Raw genomic sequence first — 22,236 nt, forward strand, 5'->3', positions numbered from 1 at the left:
TTATCCTGTAATCAGAGCAGCAGCCAGGAGATGCGTTGCACTGAGCCTGTGTGTGACATTGAATAGCAGCTTTGAATTGTGTATGTAACTGATTAACGCTGCTCTTGGCTACCACTAAAGTTTGTGCCTGCAGATGGGGAGTGGTTGGCATGTGGTCACACTGGTAGTGGCTGAGGCTGGTGCATGGATATCTTCCAGGTGCTGGTTGTGATGTAGACTCTGCTGCCCCTGTATGTGGCTATGACCAGTGGGACATCCCAGCATGCATTGCTTCCCACACCTGCAGGTGCCTTTCTCTTTGCACATCTGCACCTCAAATGAAGTATTAGGGCATCACCACTGAGACTTTCCCAGAATACACCAGTTGGGCAATGCCCACACACACATACACACGGTAATGCCCAGCCAATACAGACTGGTTTGCTATGAAGGGTTTTCATTGTGCTCAAGAATCAGGCCCAGTGTGTAGGATCAGGGCCATAGAGGAGGGTTGTGAGCATGGGCACGCGTCCTCACTGTGCTGTTGCAGCTGCGCTAGCACGAACGCCAGGATTATATAACACCATAGCCTCCCTGGCGGGTAGTGACCAGAGGCCTTTAAATCATTAATGCCCTCTGAGCTTTGCAGTGGCCGGGGGCTGGTGGTAAGTAGGTCAGACGATTAGCTAAGAAAACAAGGAGGCGGCTCCTTGGTTTGTATGGGAAGATGGGCATTGCTTCTCTAGCTACTCGCCTCAGAAATGGATGGCATTCAGAGCCAGGCAGGGACCTTGTCATCCTGGCAGCTGGTGGATTTCTGTCCTGTGGATTTCGAGTTTGCAGGGGCAGCTCCAAAACATTCCCCAGGTTTGGGGTTCAAGGTTAGCCAGGCAGCCACATCCAGAGCTGTGGGGAGAAACTTTTAACATGGCCGGGGCTTGGGGAGGATAAATGAAGGTCATTGTGGCCGGGCTGTCTCTTAAGCGTGCTGTGTTGTGGAAGCATTGCCTGTCACCCTCTATAAAACAGGCCCCTGGATCTAAGCAGCACCACTAGGTAGCATGAGATGGGCAATACAGGGGCGGACTGGGGGTCAGGAGACTTGATGCCTTTTTTTGGCTTTGACACCTACTTTGAGCAACTCTGTACCTTCCTCTGTGCCTTTGTTTTCCCTCCCATCCTGGCATCCACCTCCTGTCTTGATCTGTAGGTTCCCTGGGGAAGACGCCACGCTGTTCTGTCTGTGTACCACCCCATGGGGCCCTGGTCTCAGTTGCTAGCCTGTCGGCACTGCCATCGTATTGGTCACCCTTCTGGATAAGCCTAATGTAAATTCACCTTCCCTTCCTTTCCTTGGCTACTGCTCCCCTTCCTTATGGGGAAAGCAGGTGTGATGTATATTCTGGTCCAGTCACTGCAAAACCCAGGCTTTGGTAAACTGAGACAGGCAATGAGTCTGGCTCCTTCCCATTTTCATTCGAGGGAAGGGGCTTTGAGTCTGAAAGCCTCTGAGGGATAGTCCAGCAGCCAGGAGGAGAGACCTACATCTGGTTTCACAGACTGGATCAGCCGCTTTAAAGAATGAGCAAGAGAGAAGAGGCTGGTCCGGTGTTTCATAGCAGAGGGTGGGGGAGCTGGAAATCGGGATGCCTGGTTTCTCTTGGAGGCTCATCATCCTGGTAAATCGTTTTGTTTCTGTTAGTTTTTGGTAAAACGGGTGGCAGTAATACTGGTCTCACTGGGATGGGAGGGTTAATCACTGTTGTGGAGGTGCCTTGAGGCCTTTGGCTGTAGAAACCCTGCCAGAAGGAGGGCCTGGTAATTTGGTGTCCTGCATCACCCGCACACATCTGGTACAGCAGGACTGCCTGAGCCAGCAGGGGGCACCAGGGATTGTTGTTACCAGCTTCCGTGGCAGTGTGAAAACCCCAGGGCTGGGTTTCCAGTGCCCAGTGTTGGCATGGACACTGGTGCAAAGACTTGGCACAACAGCATGGCAATGTTGGAGAGGGTCACCTTTCCAAGAAACTCAGCCTAGGAGTTTTCCTTGCTCTGTGTGTTTAGTGTTTAGGCTGCTGAGTGTCCCAGGCACGAGCGGCACTTCCTTTTTCTGTGCCTCAGTTTCCTCCCTCCCTTGCAGAGAGGAGGGGAAGGATGCAGGACTGAACTCTCCCCAGAGCCTGCCCCATGCCCTGCAGATCCAGGTGCGTCATCTGCAGATCCTTTGCTGTAGCTCCTTTGGTTCACCCAAAACGCTTCATATGTTTGCATTTCGGCTGCTTCCAGATAGGGAGGGAAGAGGGGTTGCTTTTCTCTGGTCTGCAGGTGTTGGGGGGGTAGGGGTGGGAAGGGTTAAATGTTTCTACTGCACCCAGATGTGGTGCTAAAGGGGAAATAAGGCCTGTTCCAGATGTGGGGAGTGTTGCAGATGTGCATGGGAATGTAGTAATAGTACACTCCCCCCGAGGTTGTACTCCTCGACAGTCCGCAGCACGGCATGAGGACCTGGCTTGTCTGGCTCCAGGGCTCCATGCCGAATCCCTGTCCCTCCCACCCGCATTGCTGCTCCCCCGCACTGCTGCCACCCTCCACCCCTCCAGCATCCATACAGCTGTCAGTTTCACTTCTGTCTCTCCCCAGGCAAGGAGGAAGTTGGCCAGTGAGAGCGAAACTTGGCGGCTGTAACGGTCACACACACAGCCCCATGTTTGCCCCTGCTCATCCCCCAGGCCTGGCATGGCTTAGAGCTGCTGTCGCAACACCTGCAAGGCCTCAGCGGCTGTCGGGCATCTCTCCCCTGCCGTCCTCGGGAATCAGGCTTCTTGGTGAGGGGCTCCCCTATCTCCTGCCATCATCCCACGCGGCCGCAGAAAAAGGTTTGGAGGTCCCGTCCCTGTAGCTAGCCTGTCTTTGCAGCCCCCATGGTCTCTCCTTGGTCCCCTGTGATGCCATGCTGTGCCAGCCCCTCACCATCTGGGGTGCCTTTGCTCTCACAGCCCTCATTGGAAAGAGGTGTGATGGGCAGGGAGTTTAAGGTAGTGGTGTTAGACCTCGGTGGACTTGAGGGGAGCTCAGAAAATGCCACCGCTGAGCTTCCACTCAGCTTTTTGGTTCTGGAAAAATACTACAGCAGTTCTTGTGTTGCAAAAAGCTGTAAAAGGGCACAGATGCCTTGATGGTTTGAATGCTCTGGATTCCTCTTTGAAACGTCTGGGCTTGTCTGGTGCTTCCTATAGAGGTGTTTGCACACCTAACCGTGCTGCTGTTGTCTAGCACCTTTAAAAGGATCTTGTGCCCCTCCCAGGGTGCTTTGTTCTTGAGACCCTGCTTGAGAATCAGGGCTCTGAGGCACAGAGGGCTGTGTTTTTATAGGTATAGAGGTGCCATGTTTTTACAGGTACTGAGGCGCCCCATTGCAATCCTGCACTGCAACTGGTACGAGTTCAGCAGGGCTGCCCCCACGTGCCTAGGTAGCTATGTTGGAGGTCAGTCTGACTCTGTCTTGCCCTTCCTAGTCTCTAATTGTTCTTACTATGCAGAGGATAGAGGTTGCCTGGGCTCACCTGTTTCTTTGTAATTCAGAGCCCCCATGCTTCGGTTTGTGGGGGCTGCTCTTTATTCGCACCTCTGGCAGCAAGGCCCACGGCATCCGGTGGCACGTGGTAGCCATCTCTTCCCCTTTCCAAGATGGCCCTCGTGTCCTCCACCCCCCCCGCTTTCTTTCTTCATCTCAGTAGCGATCTCATGGGAGTGCGGGTGGCCCGAAACCTGTCTTTTTCTGCAGTGAGATGGACGTCTCAGGCCTTCCTGCCCCCGTCACGTGATGGGGTGATCTCTTGTGGGTTTTTCCTCCTCCACATCTACTGGTGGGAGGCCAAAGAAAGCAGAGATGCAAAAGATGCGCTGGGCCAAACCGAGAGCTGGGGAAGCCCTCATTGACCAGTGCAAGCTGTGGGTGGCTTGGACCCCTCAAACAGCAGCTTGGTTGCATTGAATGTAAGGGGGAACAAGGTCCAGGCTTTCTCCTCTGGCATGGGCCCCGCGTTGATGCTTGGCCCTGATGTGATGGAAAGCAGGGTGAGGTAACTGGAGATGGGGCAGGAGCCAAATGTTTGCTAGGGCATGGGGAAGTTTGGACCAGCGTCCAAATGTTGTGGTCCGGACCCGTTGCTAGAGGAAACTCAAAAAAGGGAAGGGGAGCTTGTGGTAATGCCTCCCTTCCCCCTCTGCAATCTGGACCTGGCTCTCTGCTGCATTTGATAGAGGAGGAAGGAGCCTTGGCATGGCTGGAGATGGGGGGAGGGGGGGTCCCCTCTGGGCTGACCACCCTCCACTGACTCTTCATCTAGCCCCTGCTATTGGGGTGAGAGCAGGGGGTTGCCAGAAAAAAATTGCATGATGTGGTCCATTGCTTCCCAGGGCCCAGCCAGGGCTGGACATCTAAAGCTGCTGGAGGTCGCTCTGAATTACACCAGAAACCCAGCAGGCATCAGAGCGTGGAGAGCACAGAGGATGCTTATTTCTTCCCCAAGGACAGAGATAAGCCGCCTTGTCTCCATATGTGGCTTTCCAGGAGCTGCCTTCTCTGGACAGGGCTGTGTAACTGTGGGCTGGCCAGGGTGGGGGTTATCCTTTGCATCAGCAGCTTTTTTGGCTCGTGATGGATCTCATTATGGGGCTGGGCTTCACTGGACTGAAAAACCTGGGAGGTATTAAAATTCGATCTCCATGGGCATATCACCTCCTGGGGGCTGATCTGTCAGAGACCATCAAATGAAAGGAAAGGCTGGGTGGTTAGTGACTCGGTTGAGGTCTGCATCTCTGGTTCTCTTCTATTCATCCCAAATTATAGGAAAGAAACGTAAGGCCCATCACCGGCCTGTTTGTATTCTGCACTCAGGGTTGCACCAAAATAAGGTGCAAGAATCGGGACCCTAACTGGAATACAAAACCACGTGGAGAGCAGGCTTTGAATTCTGTTCCTGGTTTTGTGGTTGGAGCGGAGGAGGGTGGGGTCACAACCAGGACTCCTGGGTTTTTGTTGGGAGCGAGCTTTCCTGAGCCTCTGCGGCTTGTGGGCTCTGGAGGCAGTGAGGCTTCTCTCCATCAGTGCGGGGGTATCTTGGGGAAAACTCCTGGGCAAGGATGCAAATCATACCTGACTGTGGGGGGCTTGGACTTGGGTTCTTCACCAACCTCACTTTTGTCCCCCACATTTTTTATGGATCTACCTTGGGGCAAGTGATGTCTCCAGGCTTTTATCTGGAGGCTCCTGAGCCTCTGGTAACACCATCTGCATAGCCGGGGCCACGGGATGGCCACATCACTTTAGTTTCTGAGACAGAACATTGTCCGCTGGCTCAGCACTTTATTTCTGTATTTATTTATTTATTTATTTTGCAACAGTTTTCTACAAAGACTTTTCTCCCCCTCCCCTTGTTTCTTCTCTTTTCCCCTTTCTTTCCCCTTTCTCCTTGGATCTGCTTTCAAATTCGTTTGCTGCACAAGAAGCAACAAACCAAAAGCCCCCCCCCCCATGCAAATCTGTCCTTTTCAGGGTTTTTTGTGGGGGGAGTTTTGGGGGGTGGTGAGGGAAGGGGGAAATACAATGCATTTTACAGGTGGGTGAGTGTGGGAGCTCTCAGCTAAATCCTCTGTGGCTGACACTTGTTCTTAGCTGTGCTGATCACCACCCCCTGGGCCTAAGCAATGTCATTTTGAACGGTGTTAGTCTAGATCGGTGGTTTTCAGCCTGGGGGTCTGCAAACTATGTCAGAGGGGTCCAGAAAGGATGACTATGATCAGTCCAAAGTATGTGAATACCCACACTTACAGTTCAGAGGGCTCCATACCTCCATTCACAATTTTTTAGGGGTCTGTAAATGGAAAAAAAAGGTTGACCAACAGTGGTCTAGATCAATAGTTCCCCCCCACCTTTTTAGACTTAAGGCACCTCTGGATACACTTGGAAAATAGCAGCTTTTCATTTTTATTCTTTTCTGTAGGCAAAAAAAAAAAATAATAATAGAGCAGCTTTTCAGTTGCAAGAAACTCAGAAAGAGCACAGCTATGGATTTCTGTTGGAAATCTCAGGGCTTATCTTGTGAATCCTTTGGTAAAGTGAGGCCATGCTGACGTTTTTGGGGCACCCTTGAAAGGATCTCAAGGCATCCCACCCTGCTGCAGCCCCCGAGTAGAGAATCCCTGGTCTAGCCCAAATGTTCAGGCTGGCCTTGTCTTGGCTTGGCCACTGGGTGACCTTTAGAGCTATCCCAAAATCCGTTGCTGCTGGGACCTGCGCCAGGAATGGCAGGATTAATACCCAGAAGGCCTCGCAATGGAAACTGTTCTGCAAAGAGCGGGTGTGGATGCATGGCGAGCCGGCGGCTGAGGAACTGAGCTGCCTGGGCTTAAAATTGCTCCTTCCCCCCGATCAGAAGGGAAAGAGTTTACACCAGCTTTGCCATGGGGTAAAGGACTCCACAAAGGCTGGGGTGATACAGGATTGGGCCTGGCTTGCATTGCCTTTCCGAGGCCCAGTGCTTCCAGCCCGCATCCTGACTAGTGCTCTGTGCACCCCTGCTAAAGTGAGGTGGCTGGAGAGGTAACCAGTCCTCCCCCACCCTGTTGGAAGAAGGCAGCTGCATAAGCTGATTAGCTGCTGGGTTCTCTAGTGCTGTCAGGATGAATTAGGAAGGGTGCTTAGGGCCTGATCCTGAACCCACAGGCACCAGAGGCTGTCTCCTTGCTGAGATTGCTGAGCTTTGGATCAGGCGGGCCCCCTCCAGGGCCCTAAGACCCATCCCTGCCAGGTGACAACAACCTGCAAGTAATCCAGGGTCAGCAAGAGCTTTCCAGCTGTCACTGTCGCTGTGTGTGGCTGGGAGCAGAGGAAATGGAGCCATGGTCCGAGAGCATGGGAGAATCGCCAGTGGCTGGTCACAGTGTAGGGGCCATGACACATGCGTGAGCAACCTGTTGGGTAATGTTGCCTACATACTCCAGCTTGGCTCTGCTGAGGCTCTACTTCCAAATTCCCATTCTCCTTCCCACCTTGCATCCCCCAGGTCCTTTCGGGGGCTAGGAAACCTGATCAGGAGCTTCTGTTTCCCCTGGACTCCTCCGCAGTCCCCATATCTCAGATCGCTGCTGTATGGCTCAGGGGGCTTTTTGGCAGATTTGCCACAAATTAGCCTCGCAGCCTACCCCCGTACTACTCTGATCCCTCCCCCCCTCCCTGCCCTGTGCCCCCTGCCCGATCTGCTGCTCTGCATTTTGCTCCATGCCCTGTGCTCCCTGCTTGCTCTGTTGCTTTGCTTTCCGCTGGTCTGCTTTCTGCTCCTTGCCTGCTCTGCTGCTCTACTTCCTACTCCCTGACCTGTGACCTCTGCCCAATCTGCTACTCGGCTTTCTGTCCCCTGCCCTATCTGCCATGTGTCATGCAGGCCAGTCCCATGCTCCCCAGACAGCATTGCTTCTCCCTGGGCCTGTCTGCTAGATTAGGGCTAGACTGGTGCAGTTCAAGCTGGCTGCGACCTCTCCCCTCCACACTGCATTCCTCAGAGCTGCTGTGCCACCCCCGGGGCTGCCATCTCGGCACCTCGTGCTGGGAGCTGTACGTGCTCATGGTCAATGGCAGTCCTTGTCCCAAAGTGCCTGCAGCTGACAAGCTCTAGCAGGTGGTTGAAAAAAACAAGTGTCTGTGTAGGGGGAAGGGAACAAAAGGAACAACATTTTAGCCCAGCCTTGCTGGGCGTTTCTGCTCCAAGTCCCTCGGTGCCAATCATCACAGCTGGCTGCTATCGGGGGGCTGGGATTCCCAGCAGCAGTGGTGAGGAGACGGCTGTTCCCTGCACTGAGATGCCATGGTGGTAGCGAACGCTGTTTTTGCCGCGGGTTTGACGGTCCCCAGTAAACAAGAGCTGAGGTTTCTGCAGGGGCTGGTAGGCTGCAGAGAGGAAGTGAGCTAGCAGCAAGGGCACTGGGGGAGGCCTGTTTATGCAGGGAGGTTTAATTCAGATTCAGGTGGGGGCATGCATTTAAAGAGGCTGTCCCTGGTGAATTCCCTGCGGGGATGAGCTTGTTCCTGAACGAGAGCTTTTGTACAGGGAGATTCATTAGGAATCATTATTTCTTGTTAAATTCATGCTCCACCTTAATTCGTATGGATTGCCCTTAATTTGGATTAAAGAATTGGAAGAGAAGCTCTTCATCTTCCCCGGTGGATGCCCTTTTTAGAGCATCTAGACGGGGGCTGAATGAGGACTAGGTCTTCTGGAGTAACTCTTCGTGTAGACAAGTTGAGAGCTACTTGTTTTATAGAGCAAGTCCTCACGTGCAAGATCCCTGTTGGCCTGTACTTGGTCTGGTTTTGTACTTGCGGTGTGGAAGATGGCAGCCCCTACCCTGTCCTGCTCCTGGCTTGGAAGGAGTCCGCTTCACAGACTCATAGAGAATGAGGGTTGGAAGGGACCTCAGAAGGTCACATCTAGTCCAACCCCTGCTCAAAGCAGGACCAGCCCCAACTACATCATCCCAGCCAAGGCTTTGTGGAGCCGGGGCTTAAATACCTCCAAGGATGGAGAGTCCACAACCTCTTTGGGTAATCTGTTCCAGTGCTTTACTACCTTCCTAGTGAGAGAGTTTTTCCTAGTATCTAACCTCAACTTCCCTTGCTGCAGCTTTCCAAGGAGGTGCCTGGGGTGCAGTGATGCATTTGTGAAGTTGCCTGTCTGCTGAGAGCCCCCTGGATGGGCTGTGAAGATGCTCATAGATGGGGCAGGACAGGGAGTGCGGGGGCAGGGGTGGGGAGGAGACCGCAGTTAAGGCTCAGCAGAGCTGAGCAAACCCTGTGCAGTGACCTGAACCACACATTCACACATCCTCCACCCACAACATACATCACAGGCCTTGGTCTCTGGCCCCCATCCCCCCTGTAGCCCTGGGTGCTGGTGAGGTGCCCGCTACACTCAGCACGGGCCTGCTCAGACCAATGACTTTTCAGCTGGGGTCTGTAAGTGCCAGAGGACTTATTTGCAAATGCCCTGTTGCCTCCACTAAGATCTGTGTGCCCAGCATGGTTTTTGGTCTTATGCCATAGCAGGCAGAGGTCACAGCTGACAGCAGCAGCCGGTTTAGCTAGAGGCTGTATGAACACACAAGAAGAGACAGCCCCTGCTCCTAGGAGCTTGCAGTCTAAACGGGCAAGAGAGGGAGAGAAGGGTATTGCCAAGGTCAGGCAGCCTCAGAGCCATGCCGTCGGAGGGCAAGGCCAGGCATGGGATTTACTGCCGGGTGGAAGGGGAAGCGAGTTTACTGTGCATCTGCACACTACTGTGTGCATGCTCTTTCCCTGGGGGAAGGGGAATCTGACTGGCATGTGACCCAGCTTGAAGCACCCTTTTGTGCTTGGTCAGTTCAGTTGGGGCCACAAGTGAAATGAGTTTGAAGGTCTCAGACACTCCCCAGTGGGTGGGTTCTCCGTCTCAGGCAGAGATTCAGAGCAGTCCTGGTGCAACTGAAGGCCAGGCAGAGTGCTTGTCAAGGCTCGGCACTTGTGCATGCCTACCTGGAGCCGGTGGCTGGGGCGTTGGGATACATGGAGCTCAATAGATCCAGAAGCAAAGTGCAACGATTTTGGTCTGCGCTTGGGCAGTGGGTGGAACATTTGCTGATGAAACTGGTTTTTCAACCCAAAAGCATGGGCTTTTTGATTTTCGTTTTTGTTGCATATGTGTCTGGTTTTGATCTACCTACCTATATGTAGATATATATATATATTTTTTTCCACCCAAAACCCACCTGTCCCAAACGCAGAACAACCAACTTGCAGCATGGGATTTGCTCTTGTTTCCCCTTTGTCCTCCGTGGAATCGGCTACGTACTTGATCTCTGTCTCCCTCGTGATCCTCCAAAGTATCCTAGGAAAGTAGGGCCGGAAGGGACCAGCTCCTGCTCAAGGCAGGATCGTGCCTGATTAAACCCTCCCAGCCCAATGTCTGTCCAACCTGCTTTTGGACTTTTCCAGGGTAGATACTCCGCTATCTCTGTTCCAATGCTTGGGTTCCCTCATACTCAGTAAGTTTTTCTTCATCTTCAAACCCCAATTTCCCTTGTTACAACTTGAGGCCATTGCTCTTAGTCCAGAGAAAAGCCCGTCTTCATCCTCTCCTTCTAATTGCTGCTGAAATCAGTGAAGTCAGGCCCCTAAATCTCTTAGACATCTTGGGTCTAAGCAACATGCTCCATGGCCTTGCAGGGAGTCTGCAGCAGAGGAAGAGATTGCACCTGGTTTTCCTTGCCTTTCTCTTGCTGAGCTGCCTATTGCTCCCATTGTCCATCACAGCCATCACTTCTCCTTGCTAACAGGGACATCCTGGGGTATCACAGGAACTGTAGTCTGACTGAAGGGTCCAGCCTGGAAAAGAGTTTGAGATGAACTGTGTTTGAGATGATAGAGTGGCATTTCCCAAGCAAAATATCTAAGCATTTGATTTTTTGCTGGCGGATTGTCTTTTTCTAGGCACACAGATTCATGTCAGCTGACATTACAGCCCATCCACCCACAGAAGAATGGTTTTGGAACTGGCAAGGCAAAATCCAGATTTCAGAGCTCCTGGGTTGTTGGCTTTGGAAATTAGATAGTGCTTGATGTGTGCATGGAGTGACTCGGCTACACCAGTCATCGCCTTTGGAAGCCAGAGGGCTTGGAGTGAGGGGTCACAAGCTGGTCATAGCTCTCAAGAGGTGTGAATCCAGATTGACTCCAGTGCTGCTGCTTCAAACCTCTGTAGGGCAGAGATTTCCCTATTTTACCCCCTGAGGTCAACTTGAGGCATCAGGTTGGGTCAGCTGTGTCTGGCAGGGCTCCAGATGTGGGTGAACAGCTGCACAGGGCTGCGCAGCTTGTTTTTGTTTTGCAGTTCTCACCTGTCTAAGTTTGTCATTTTTTTTTTTCCCCCCCAGCTTCTTTTTCAATCTTTCTGTCTTGTCTTGCTCTATATCTTTCGTGACTTTTTTTCTTCCTTTATTTCTTCTTCCCTTGATCTCTCTTCCTTTATCTACATCTTTTTTGATCTGTGTCTTCTTTATTCCCCCTTGTAGTCTGTCCTCTTCCTTGATCCATTTTCTTGTCTTGTTCTGTGTCTTTTTCTACCTTCCCTCCTGTCTGTTTGTCCTTCTTAATGACCCAGTCCCACAAGGTCATTCGTTCCCTTAGCACTGGCGACCCAGGAGCCCTGCTGAAAACAAATCTTTGGGTTACACACTAAAACCTGAATGGATATATGAGAGGAAACTGCTTAGCTCTGGGGTTCAGGGCCTGGTCTGGATGCAGTTAGGACCCTGGATAGCTTTCCAGAGTAGCATAAACAGGTTATCTGCATTCTTGGATCTGATGGGCATTTCCCTTTTGCAGTGTGATTGACAGGACAGCGGCTGCAAGGTCCCCCTTTGGGAACTGGCTGAAGATGCAGGGACCCAACTGACAGGTAGGAGAAAAGCACTCCCTTTAATTCAGCTCTGCTCTCATGGCTTCCCTTTCCTGAGATTCAGGGGTGTTAGAGATGCCTGACCCCTAGGCATGATGGCTGGTGACTGGGGGTTGGGGTATGTCAGGAACTGATCCTTCACGTTCTTGGGACAGAATCTCCCCCCATCACTGCGGGAAAAGCCCAGAGAAGCGCTGGGGGCCGCTGCGCTCGCTCCCTTCCAATTATGGCAGCATCTTCCGTCCTGCTGGGCTGGGAGCAGGGAGGCCACCGTTTCCCCTCCCTATTTGGAAAGGGAGGCTGCACTGAGATCACATTCCCTGCGGTCAGGCTGGCCGGGGGAGTCGCAGTCTGACGTGCAGCTATTTGAGCTCGCGGGCCTGCCCACGCAGGCAGCTCTGCTGCCGGGTATGTGGGGCTGGGCCTACGTAGCTGCTGTTGCCAGTGATAGGCAGGCGGTAGACCTCGCAATAGTTGCCCTGATTTAAGTCAGCTTGGGAAATATGAGTTGAGGGGTGGGGTGGAAAGCAATGTCTAATAGAGGGAGGACTCTGTGCAGGGCTGCTGTCAGCACAACCCCCTCCCCTGTGTGCCCCGAGATGGGCTTTGCCTCCACCTTGAAGCAGGAGGATATGGGGCTGTGGCGCAGCTGAGGGTCAAATCGCAGACCGGGGATCAGCAGCTCAGCTGCAGGGCAGTGTTTTTCTCTAGGATTGCTCGTCTTGACTCACTGCTTGGGTGGCTTGAGCTATATGGAGGCAGAGGGATCCACCCTCATGGCGGGCTGCAGCTACAGGGTGCTGGCGGTGAGTGGCTCATGCTCCTATAGCTTCTGTGGTGACAGGGAATGCAGTGAAATTACCACCCTCCCAGCCAGACTGTGTCCACATGGCAGGCGGTGCCATGCTTGCAGCTCAAAATGTTGCAACGACCAGCTCGGGCACGGCCAGCAAAGAGCATTTTGTGTGAACTCCTCACCTGGGCATGTGCCCGCTGCCCCATGTGGCTTTTGCAATCTGAGTTCCCTGCCCTGCTAGCAACGCCCAAGCTAGGTAGCTCAGAGCCAGCTCAGCTACACCTACGTGAGCTGCTGTAACAGCAGCAACATGCCTTGAATGAAGTGGGTACAAACACTGCAGCGCGGACCTTAGTGAAGATGAGGATCTGTTGTGGCCTTATTAACCTTCTTGTCAGGTGTCTGTGATGGGTGACTCATTAGTTTGGCATCCACTATGCGCTGTTGTGAGTGGGTAGACAAACTGGGGAGCAAAGAAGAAATCAGACCGTAAGGTTTATAACAAGAAGTATGTATGTATGTATGTGTATGCAAGCATGTGAGTGTGTGTGTGGGCAGGATACCCATTTAATGTTCTGTAGCCAGCTAAGGAGTCCTGTACCACCTGTCTTTGATCCTCTCCCCATGTCCAGATTGTGCTGGTGCCTGTCAACAAAGCTGCCCATCTTCCTTGTCAAGAGACATTGTGCCAAACCAAAGAACGAGACAAGAGTGGAGTTCACTTAGGACATTTTGTTGGGGGACGCAGGCAGGCCTGATTAGAGAAACAGGGCCAAATCCTTGGCAGGTCTCAGTTTGGCTGGAGTTGCCCTTAAGATGATGGAGAGAGACTGCATGACCTTGGCCAGGCACCTGTTAGGACAGTGGCCTGAATGTTGCTTAGACTGAAAGCCCCTTAGACCTGATTCATAATATAAAGGGGCCTGGAAATTAGAGCAGGTAAGTCTCAATATAGTTTAATCCTCTGTGGATGGCCCTGCATGCTGTTGGAGGAGGGTAAAGGGAGCTCAGGGCTGTATACAATGCATGACTGTGCTGACAAGCTTAAGGGAACAAACACACAGTCTGCCCCTGCAGGTGTGGTTATACCAACGTGAAGAAGATGCTTTATCCCATTATAGCTGATGCCATATAGGAACTGGAATAACTGTCTATATAAAACCGGACCCAGTCTTTGGCCAACTCTTTGTGTGAAGAAGTGCAGTCTACTTCTATAGATGCCTCTGAACTTTGGGCTGTTCTCCGCAACCGCCAGGCTTTTCCACCCTTGTCTGTGGAGGTGGTTTCACTGCATAGATAGGGCATGTTGTTGTTATGATGCTAAGAAAGCATGTTTAGGGCATGTAGAGCTGTGCCTGGGAAAACTTTTATTAGTACAGGATATGATTTTTTACCTGAATTAATTATGCCAGTGGAATGCAATGATATCAGTACAACTATACTTTCACTGGGACAGCTTTTGTGGGAACCAGCTTAAATTATATCAGTAGACTTTATACTGATATAACTCTGACCAGCCCAGAGGGTTTTACTGGTTTGGCCATGATATTGGTAAAACCCTTGTAGTATGGACAAGAGCTGTTTAAGTGTGAAAAAATGCTCCTGTTCTATCTTGCTCTCCTTCCTTTCCCCGGAAATGAGGACTATTGATAGCAAGAAGAGAAGGGGAATGGAGGAACTATTTAAAAGAGGATATATCTATCTATCTATCTATCTATATATATATATATATATATATATATAGATATATATATCTATATGTATTTTTTTTTTCTTCTCGAACTTCAATTGCTGTTTGTGGCTGTTACAGTAAATGTTTGCATCTCCATTGTCTGTAATAAGGTTGTGGTAAAGACCGAACTGGGGAGCGGTTTTATGAGGGTTCTATGGTTTCATGTAATGTATATTCTGGGTTTACTCCGAAAATCAATAGAAGGAAAGATTTTAAAAATCATCCGATCCCAGCCTCTTGAAAGGGGATGGTTTTCTCTGCTGAGCAAGCAACTTGGTCGGGGGTTCAGAGAAGGACGGAGATGGCCTTGTGCTCTCAGATCAGAGGGCAGATAGCACAGCTGAGGTCACAGACCAGGCAGATGGAGAGGTTGTCGAGGGCTCCTTGGTGAGGTCAGGGCTTGTAGGGCTTCGCTTGGAGCTCATCTGCACTGGCGTGAATCAGGCAGGGTTGCCTGGAGTGATGCCAGCATGAGAGCGCCCAGCTCATGTCAATAGAGGAGGGATGTGTTGGTATTCCCTTGGAGCAGGATGTGTTTGCTGCAGAGCAGAGCCTTCAGTCGCAGCAGGAAATGTAGCAAGAGGCCTTGAAGAACGTAGTCTGAAGAGTGGGAGAGATGAAGGGTGATGATTATGCCTTTACAGAGGGGAGATGTGATGGGCTGCTTGGGTGGAAGAATTTATGCCCCACTTCGAGGCCCGTTTCCTTTCCAGAGGCCATTTCTGGGCTACCTCTGCAGCATGGTTTTGCTGTATGGGTCTAGCACCACCACAGTGCTCAACATCTAGGTCCCCTCCCAGGCTTACTTCCCTGGAGTGGGGGAGGTGCTAGTGTGTGCGAGCTACCCAAGCTCCTGTAGCTGATGACACACAATGAAGAGATGTAGTCAGCCCCACATCTGGCTGCATTGGATGTCACAGTCCACATCCGGGCAGCAGACTTGGACCTTCTGGATCTCTAGCATGATGCTGTGGTTAGCATTGGGGATGCTGGTATACTGGTGCCCCAGGCTGGATATGCACTCCTCCTCCAGGTATTGCCTTCTGTGCTGGGTCAGGGTACAGCAGCCTTCAGCAGCTTCTCGCCCAGAGGACTGGCATAGAGCGGAGAACGTGCCTCCCAGGGCATCTCTGAGTCCTGCTGTCTCCTCTTCTCCCTGGAGAGAACCTCGCACAGGCACTGAGCAATTAGCACTGCCGTATTGACGCTGCCTCGGAAGTCCATGTCGACCGATACTGGGCAATGTAACCCACCGTGCTTGCGTCCTGTGCCCACGATCAATAGGCATTTCATGTTCCCAAGTCTGACGTGCTTGGGGGTGCACCAGGAAAGCCCACCCCCAAGTTCTGTCCCTGACCGCAGCGGATGGAGGAAGTCTTCCCAGGACAGTGACCTTGCCATGAATTGATGTATCGGTGTCCTCTAGCTGCCTCTGTTCTGGGGGCAGCACGTGCTATCTTCCCTGTGCCAGCCAGAGGGTTTGCTTCTCTTAGGTTATATGTAACGAGCATCCCCTGAAGTCACTGAAGTAGCCGGGGGCAGTCAGGCCTGGTGGGGCCATCGATCCTAGACCTCCCCAGGCCCTATAGCAGTCAGAAACCAGATCAAAATCCATCTCTGGTTTCCTTTGAGACCAGTTTGGTTTGGCCCGGGTGGCTGCTGGCATGCTGCTTCTCCAGAAAGAACAAGTCCCCTTGCAATGGGTATAGCACAACTGAGGATACTTTTGTGCTTGTTTTCTCAGTGAGGGTGTGCTGGGTTCACATCCAGCCAGGTCAGGGACTCTTTATAGATCTCCTCTGGCATTTACCTTTTCTGCACCGCAGCTTTCTAGCTGTCAAAGCTGGCTGTCCTTACTCTCTTTAGAAAGTTAACTCATCGGAGCAGGGGCTGCCTGGTACTATATGAATGTGCAGCACCCGGCGCAGTGCAAGACCTGAAAGCAATGGGTATCTCCATGAACCTCTTCAGTGCAAACTCTAATGCTGTACTTTCCATGGCTGCACATTCAAAAAATCACAAGTCAGGCCCTTCAAAATCAGGGGACTGCCTTGAAAAATCACGAGACTACTTTTTTTTTTTTTTTTTTTTTAAATGATAATATGGGATAATTTTCATGCATTTTGTGGAAAAGTCATTTCAAGGACAAACAGCTTTTCTCCAGGCATGCCGACTTCCACAGAAACATTTTGTTTTTCCCTTTTTCCACCCAAAAATGTCTCCTGAAAGCCCCAGGGAGGTAGGACGTTCTTTGCCGTTTTGCTGGAAGAGACCATGTCATCCCACTGCCTTTGGAAAGCGCCTGAACATGCAAATAATAGCGATTTCCCTTTTATAGATGGAGAAATGTGTTTGTGCCAAACAGGCCAAGTGAGTAACCAAGGGCTGCCCAGACAAAACAGTGGGGGCAGAACCCAGGCATTCTGACTTTCCATTAGCTCCTCGTGCCCCCAGCAGCCCAGACTTCCCTGCCTGGGGCACGCCATTGCGATGCATGTGCTGCTGTTTGGTAGCAAAGCATATTGGCTTGTTAGCAGGGACCTTGTATTTGCTGAGGGCTTCTCCATAGAGGAACATTATCCTGATCTAAGCACAGCTGAAGGGATCCAGCCACTGCCGGGTGAATGCATTTCCTATGCAGACAAGGTTTTTTGAGTAGATGTAATATCTTTTATTAGATCAACTAGATAGTTGGAAAAACTGTTGTTTGCAAGCTTTTGGGCGCAAACACCCTTCAGGCATATATAGAATCTGCTGGTGAATTCTGTGCTCTCCTGGGTAGAATAGAAGCCAAAATGCAAAATGCATTTCCTATGGACATACAAGGGCGGATACCCTTATGGGCTTTTCCTGTATGACATGAAAACCTACTATCTCAGGATAAAGCCTGTTCATAGCAGTCTCACTGCATCTCCAGCACTGAGCTGAGACCCCTTTGTCTCTTACAGTTTTCATATGCAGACAGGGTCTCAGATTGTCACAGATCTGCCTGATTCCTAGCTTCCTCTGGAGCCAGATCCTTCATCAGCTCTCATGCACAGCCCCAAGATCAAGCTTTAATATCAACCCACCTGATTCTTAGCTCCCTCGGGGCCCCGATCCTTCATCAGCTCTCATGCACAGCCCCAAGATCATACTTTAATATGTTAGGGGTAGGGGAGGGTTCAGTGTGGGACCTCTCTGCTCCCAGCCTTGCCTCAGGCTCCACAGGGCAGGGATGTTGCCCCTTCCCAGCCTGCAGTCCCCTTTTCCCCAGTGTAAAGGTCCAGCCAGATATGGAGCAGGGCGACCCTGCCTCTCTCCTTGCCCAGTCTCTTTCCTTGGCTTCCCTTCACTCGAGACTGCAGGACGAAGGGGTGGGGACGAGGGGACCAGGGCACGGGCCCAGGGCCCAGCTGGGGTATGCCCTCTGTGTGTGCAAGCGCAGGACAGTGCTGGGTGTCCAGCTCCATCTGCCCCCCGGCCGCCTCCACCCTGCTTGTGGTCACCGCTCCTTTGGCAGTAGAGGAAGCCAAGTGAGCGGCTGCTTTCAACAGCTGTTTCCAGGCAAGGGCCTCGGCCTGCCCCATCCCCCCACATGCTTAGCCACCTCCCTCCGGTTTTACATCTGTCTCTGCTCTTTAGACAGGCCCAGTTTCTTTCTGCCAGTGTTTGGGGAGGGGGTGGCACGTTCCCTCCATTGGTGGTGGCAGTGTCGGATTGGGGACAGTTGTTGCAGCACTGCCCAGGGTGGCTGGGAGGGGGAAGAGCGCTGCCTTCCTGCGGGTCTGGGACAAGCTCTCTTGTCCGGCGAGCTTCCTTTCAGCTGGCCAGGGCTGAGTCTACATGGAAAAGGACACAGCCATCCTGTCTCCTGTAAGTACCTCTCACTCTTTCCACCGGAGAGTTAAAATTAGCAACTTCTTTTTTTTTCTTGCAGGCAGGCGTCGCTTAGGTTGACCGGCCCAGCTGGGGTTGGGATTTCTTTTTTCCCTTCTGGTTGTAATTTTTTAATTTAAATGTGGGCAATGCTGGTTCCAAGCCTCAGGAGCCAAATAAACAGCCCAGTGTCCCCAGATCAGCTCACGCTGGGGGAGCTTGCACGCTGTTGTGTTTAGTTTCCTTGCCTATGGTCACCCTTGGGGGTTGGCTGCTTGGTCAGCTGGAGGTTTTCGGGTCGGAGTTGTGATGGTGGTGATTCCTTTGGCTCCTGAAATAGATCTTCCATGTGAGTTTCTCTTTGTTTTATTTCTTCCTGTGCTACTCTTGGAGCAAGTGTCAGTCCCTGGTGATGAAGAGGAGGAGGAAGATGGTTGCTTGGGTTTCAGCAATGTCCTGGGTTGGACTCTGTGCCAGGGGCTATACAAACACTTTGGCATTCGAGTTCAGGTCTTCTGCATCTCTGCCCATGTCCTGTTCAATGAGACACATCAAAGGTGGCTTTGGGAGCCTGATCTAAATTTTGCTCCCAGCCCTAAGTAAAACCAGGCATCTGGGAACCCACAGAAATTTGCTTCTTGGGGAATACAGTGTCTTAAATAGGACAACAGCTTTAAGAAGAATAAATCCAACTGCTCCTATCTCACCTGTGTTACCTGGTGCCATCTTGGCCCAGGCTGTGGCACGTGGGGGCATCCCTGCCCCAGTGTAGAGCAGGTTCCAATATCCCAGGAGATCCCCGTAGTCCTGGGGCAAGCTGAGGGATCAACAGGCTCTTGGGGGCATGGTGATCAGGACCATTCATGCTGCTGTGTGTTTGTACAGCGCCTAGCACCCCTGAACATTGGGCACAAGACTGCAGCTCCCAGGTGCCATGGCAGTACAAGTCATTAGTGATTGTGAGTTAATCCTCATACATCTTCAGTAGCTGCAAAACCTGCAGAGGAAGTTTGAGAAGGGCCAGAGGGGCTTTTTTGTTAGGGCAGGGACCCTGCGTTCCTAACTGCCTTGTACAACAGGGCCGTGACCTGATGGGAGGTTTGGGTGCTTAGTTCTGCTGCGGTACAAATAAGGAAGGGCTGATCTTGAAGCTGGATCGGCTCTGGGGACCCCCAACGCCCCCCGTCCCCTAGGAGGCAGGGACCAGTCTTGGAGGGGGCATTGCTTTCCAGAGGTGCAGGGGTGGCGCGGTGCAGCCCCAAGACGAGGCAGGGGCCTTGTTGCAAAAGCAAACAGGAAGCAACGTGGAGAGCAGCCGCTGTATTTACCAGGGTTTGGTGAGGTTGTTTACTGCGGTTCCTCCCCATTCTCGGGTTGCTTTTCTTCTTTGCTTTGACATCCTCTTGCAGAGTCGGCACCCTGAGCGGTTGGGTTTCGTGGGCTGCAAGGTGGAAATGTGCTGTCAGGGTGGGCACGGGGATGGGCTGGGGGAGGACAGACGGGGTTTTGGGTGGGGGAGGACTGGAGGAGATAGTGGTTTCAAGAAGCTCAGTTCTTTGCCTTGCCTAGAGGAAGAGTCTAAGTCCTTATCATCCAGCGGACATAGGACCTGTAGGACATAGCAACCCCCGAGGAATCTCCTGGATGGCTGTGGTAGCCCCTGCATTGGATCAAGCCCTTCTGTGAAACCCATCATGCTTCATCTTCACCCAGTGATCTCACGAGGTCCCTTCCAGCCCTAAATTTCCAAGCAGGTGGGCTTCTCTTGCCCCATGTGCTGCCTGTTTTTTGCTCACCTGTTGACATGATCCATGGTTGATGTGGGAAGGGAGCTCTTCTGGAAATCTGACCCTGGATTTGCTTTTGCGTATCAGGGCCTACGCAGCAACCAAAACCAAGACCCCTGGTGCTGTGCAAACCTAGGTAGTAGGTGTTCGCTGTCTCAAAAAGCTTGTGGCCTGAGATGAAAAGTGGGGCTGGAAGGGACCTCTCGAGGGCACATCTAGTCCAGCCCCCTGCTCAAGGCAGGATCAGTCATGATTAAACCCTCCCAGCCCAGTCCAACCTGCTCTTGAACATTTTAAGGGATGGAGGCTCCACTGCCTCTCTAGGTGCCTGTTCCAGCGCTCAACCACTCTCATAAAAAGTTCCTCCTCCTCTCCAACCCCAGGTTCCCCTGCTGCAGCTTGAGGCCATTGCTCGTAGTCCTGTCCCCTGTGGCCACATAGGAAAGCCCATCTCCATCCTCTCTGTCATCACCCTTCATGTATTTGAGGACTGTTGGCAAATCACCCCCTCAGTCTTTTCTTCTCTTCTCTAGACTGACTAACATCAGCTCGTCCACCTTTTCCTCATCAGCTCTACTTCCCAGGTCTCTCATTGTTTTTGCCACTCTGTGCTGGACTTTTTCCCATCTGTCCACCTTCTGCTTCTTGATTTGCTGGCCAGGATAAGCTGTGTCCCCATTGGGGGCCTGGGCAGCTGTGGCTTTCTTCACAAAGGCTTCCTAACATGGACAAGGACTGAGGAATGGCTTACAGGTGGTGAGGCCTGGCTCTAACCACTGCGCCGCATGGCTTCACAGATAAGACACGGACAGTCGTGGGGTCCGGAGATCCAGCGGTGGCTGGAGAATCGTGAGTGAGTGGAAGAGCAGGGTCCTGGCTGCAGTCTATGACCTCCAGCAAGTTGCTTCCCCTCTCTTTAGCCAACATAGCTGGTCCTGGGAGCCAGGACACTTGGGGCTTATGCCCAGACCTACATAGAGTCATTTCCCTGCCGCCCCCATCCTTTGTGCTTCTTGTCTGTCTCTGGGGCAGGGCGGTCTCATGCTGTGTGTCTGTGCAGCACCCTTGAAGGGGTCTCCCAAGTACAGCTGGGACATAAATGATGGATGTAACTTCAGTGCAACCCCCTGATGAAGAAAGAAAGCCAGATCTGTCTTTAAACCCCACCTAAATGACACGGGGGAGGGGCTGCTTCCTGGAGGAGGGTCAGAAGGCAGAGCTGTGGTGTGCAGTGAAGTGAGCATGTGGCTAAGTTGGGTTCTGGCTTCTCCCCGCAGCTCTGGATGGGACTGGGAAGCAGGATACTGGGTTCCAGGACACTGGAAGAGGCACAGAAAGCATGGGTCAGGACTCCTGGCTTCTCTAGCTAGGGCCAGCAGTGTGTCTGACAGGGTGGGGGACTCTGGGCTCATTGCATGACTTTGGGCAAGTTGCTGCCCCTTCTCAGTGCCTCAGTTTCCCCACACGGGCAGTGGGACCATCTCCTCCCGTGGTCAGCATGGTAGCCCCCACCCCAGCTGGCCTGTCCCTTGCAGCAGTGACTCAGAAGCAAGCATGCCACTTGCTGAATCACCGCTGCCTTTTCCTGTAGCATCCGGGGCGTTCCCTGGAGGCCTGCTTGGGTGGGGTGTCTGTCCCACCACCCCTCCATGCTCCTATCTTTGCCCTGAGTACCTTTCTGGGTGGGCCTTGCGTGTCGTGGACTCCATGCTGCCAAGCGTGAGAGGCGATTCTCTGCTTGGAGTAGTGGCAGAGCCGACAGTGTTTGGGCTGTGGGCAGAGGCCTGAGTTTGAGCCTTGCTCCTGACTCATGCTGCAGCTGTCTCCCGTTGACCTGGCCGGCATGCGGTACCATCAAGTTCTCCGTGTCCGTGCTGTGCAGCAAAGTGGGAGTTCCTGGCAGTTTATTGGGCTGCTTCTGGAGGCAGGGACACAGACTGGGATCGACAGGGGGGTCTGGTCTGGGGCAGAGCTGCCTCCGATAACCCCAAGGAGGCCTGTGTGCTGGGCCCTGCTCGGCCTCTGCAATGACTTGCGGAAGAGCTGATTACATAGGGCTGCCTGCACCTAGAGAATGTACCGCTTGTGAGCAAGAGGCGACAGCTGAGAGCCAGCTGTCCCTTTGCATGTCAGCTGGTTTGGGCAGTGGGGCCGGACTCCCACTTCACACTGCTTTGTAAAGCAAATCCGGATCCAACCTGTGGGCTCTTGGTGGGGGATACATGGCTGGGCAAGGAGCAGGAGCAGGGCTGTATTGCTTGTAGGCAGGCAGTGAGCCCTGTTGTTGAGGCCACCCCTGTGAAGCAGACTTGATTCTTTGGAAGTGGCCACCTGTGTGGTCACGTGCCCCAGCTGAGCCCTGGGTTATACAGCAGTGGCCTTTGGGATTGCATCCGTGTCCCCCTGCCCTTGTTGCTGCTTTGCACTGGCTTCTGGAGGGGGAACGGGAACCCCATACTGGTATCGAGCTAAGGAGGATAGTTGGAGAAGCGCTGAGGTCCTGGAGGGGAGGGGAACCAGGTGTCCAAGGAGAGTGGTCGCTCCTTAAGGAGACGATCCTCCAAGCCCAAAGGAAGGTAATCGCAACGAGGATCA

The 22,236-nt window shown here is 52.5% G+C and overlaps 1 protein-coding gene across 6 annotated transcripts in view; it reads left to right on the top strand.

Annotated features, from left to right (window-relative positions):
* Positions 1 to 11,310: 11,310 nt before the first annotated feature.
* The window catches only part of MEF2D (myocyte enhancer factor 2D), a 76,066-nt gene continuing 65,140 nt past the window's right edge, over positions 11,311 to 22,236 (top strand). For 2 of the 6 annotated variants that reach the window (XM_019555508.1, XM_019555516.1), the window contains exon 1: positions 11,362 to 11,468. The gene's annotated coding sequence lies outside the window, so the exon portion shown is untranslated. Of the gene's footprint in view, positions 11,469 to 17,654; positions 17,852 to 22,236 lie in introns of those variants that run through there. The other 4 variants (XM_019555500.1, XM_019555521.1, XM_019555485.1 and 1 more) reach the window with 4 other exon arrangements.

The sequence above is a fragment of the Crocodylus porosus genome, unplaced genomic scaffold (genome assembly GCF_001723895.1).
Source record: "Crocodylus porosus isolate Cpor-Errol unplaced genomic scaffold, CroPor_comp1, whole genome shotgun sequence".
Lineage (NCBI taxonomy): Eukaryota > Metazoa > Chordata > Crocodylia > Crocodylidae > Crocodylus > Crocodylus porosus.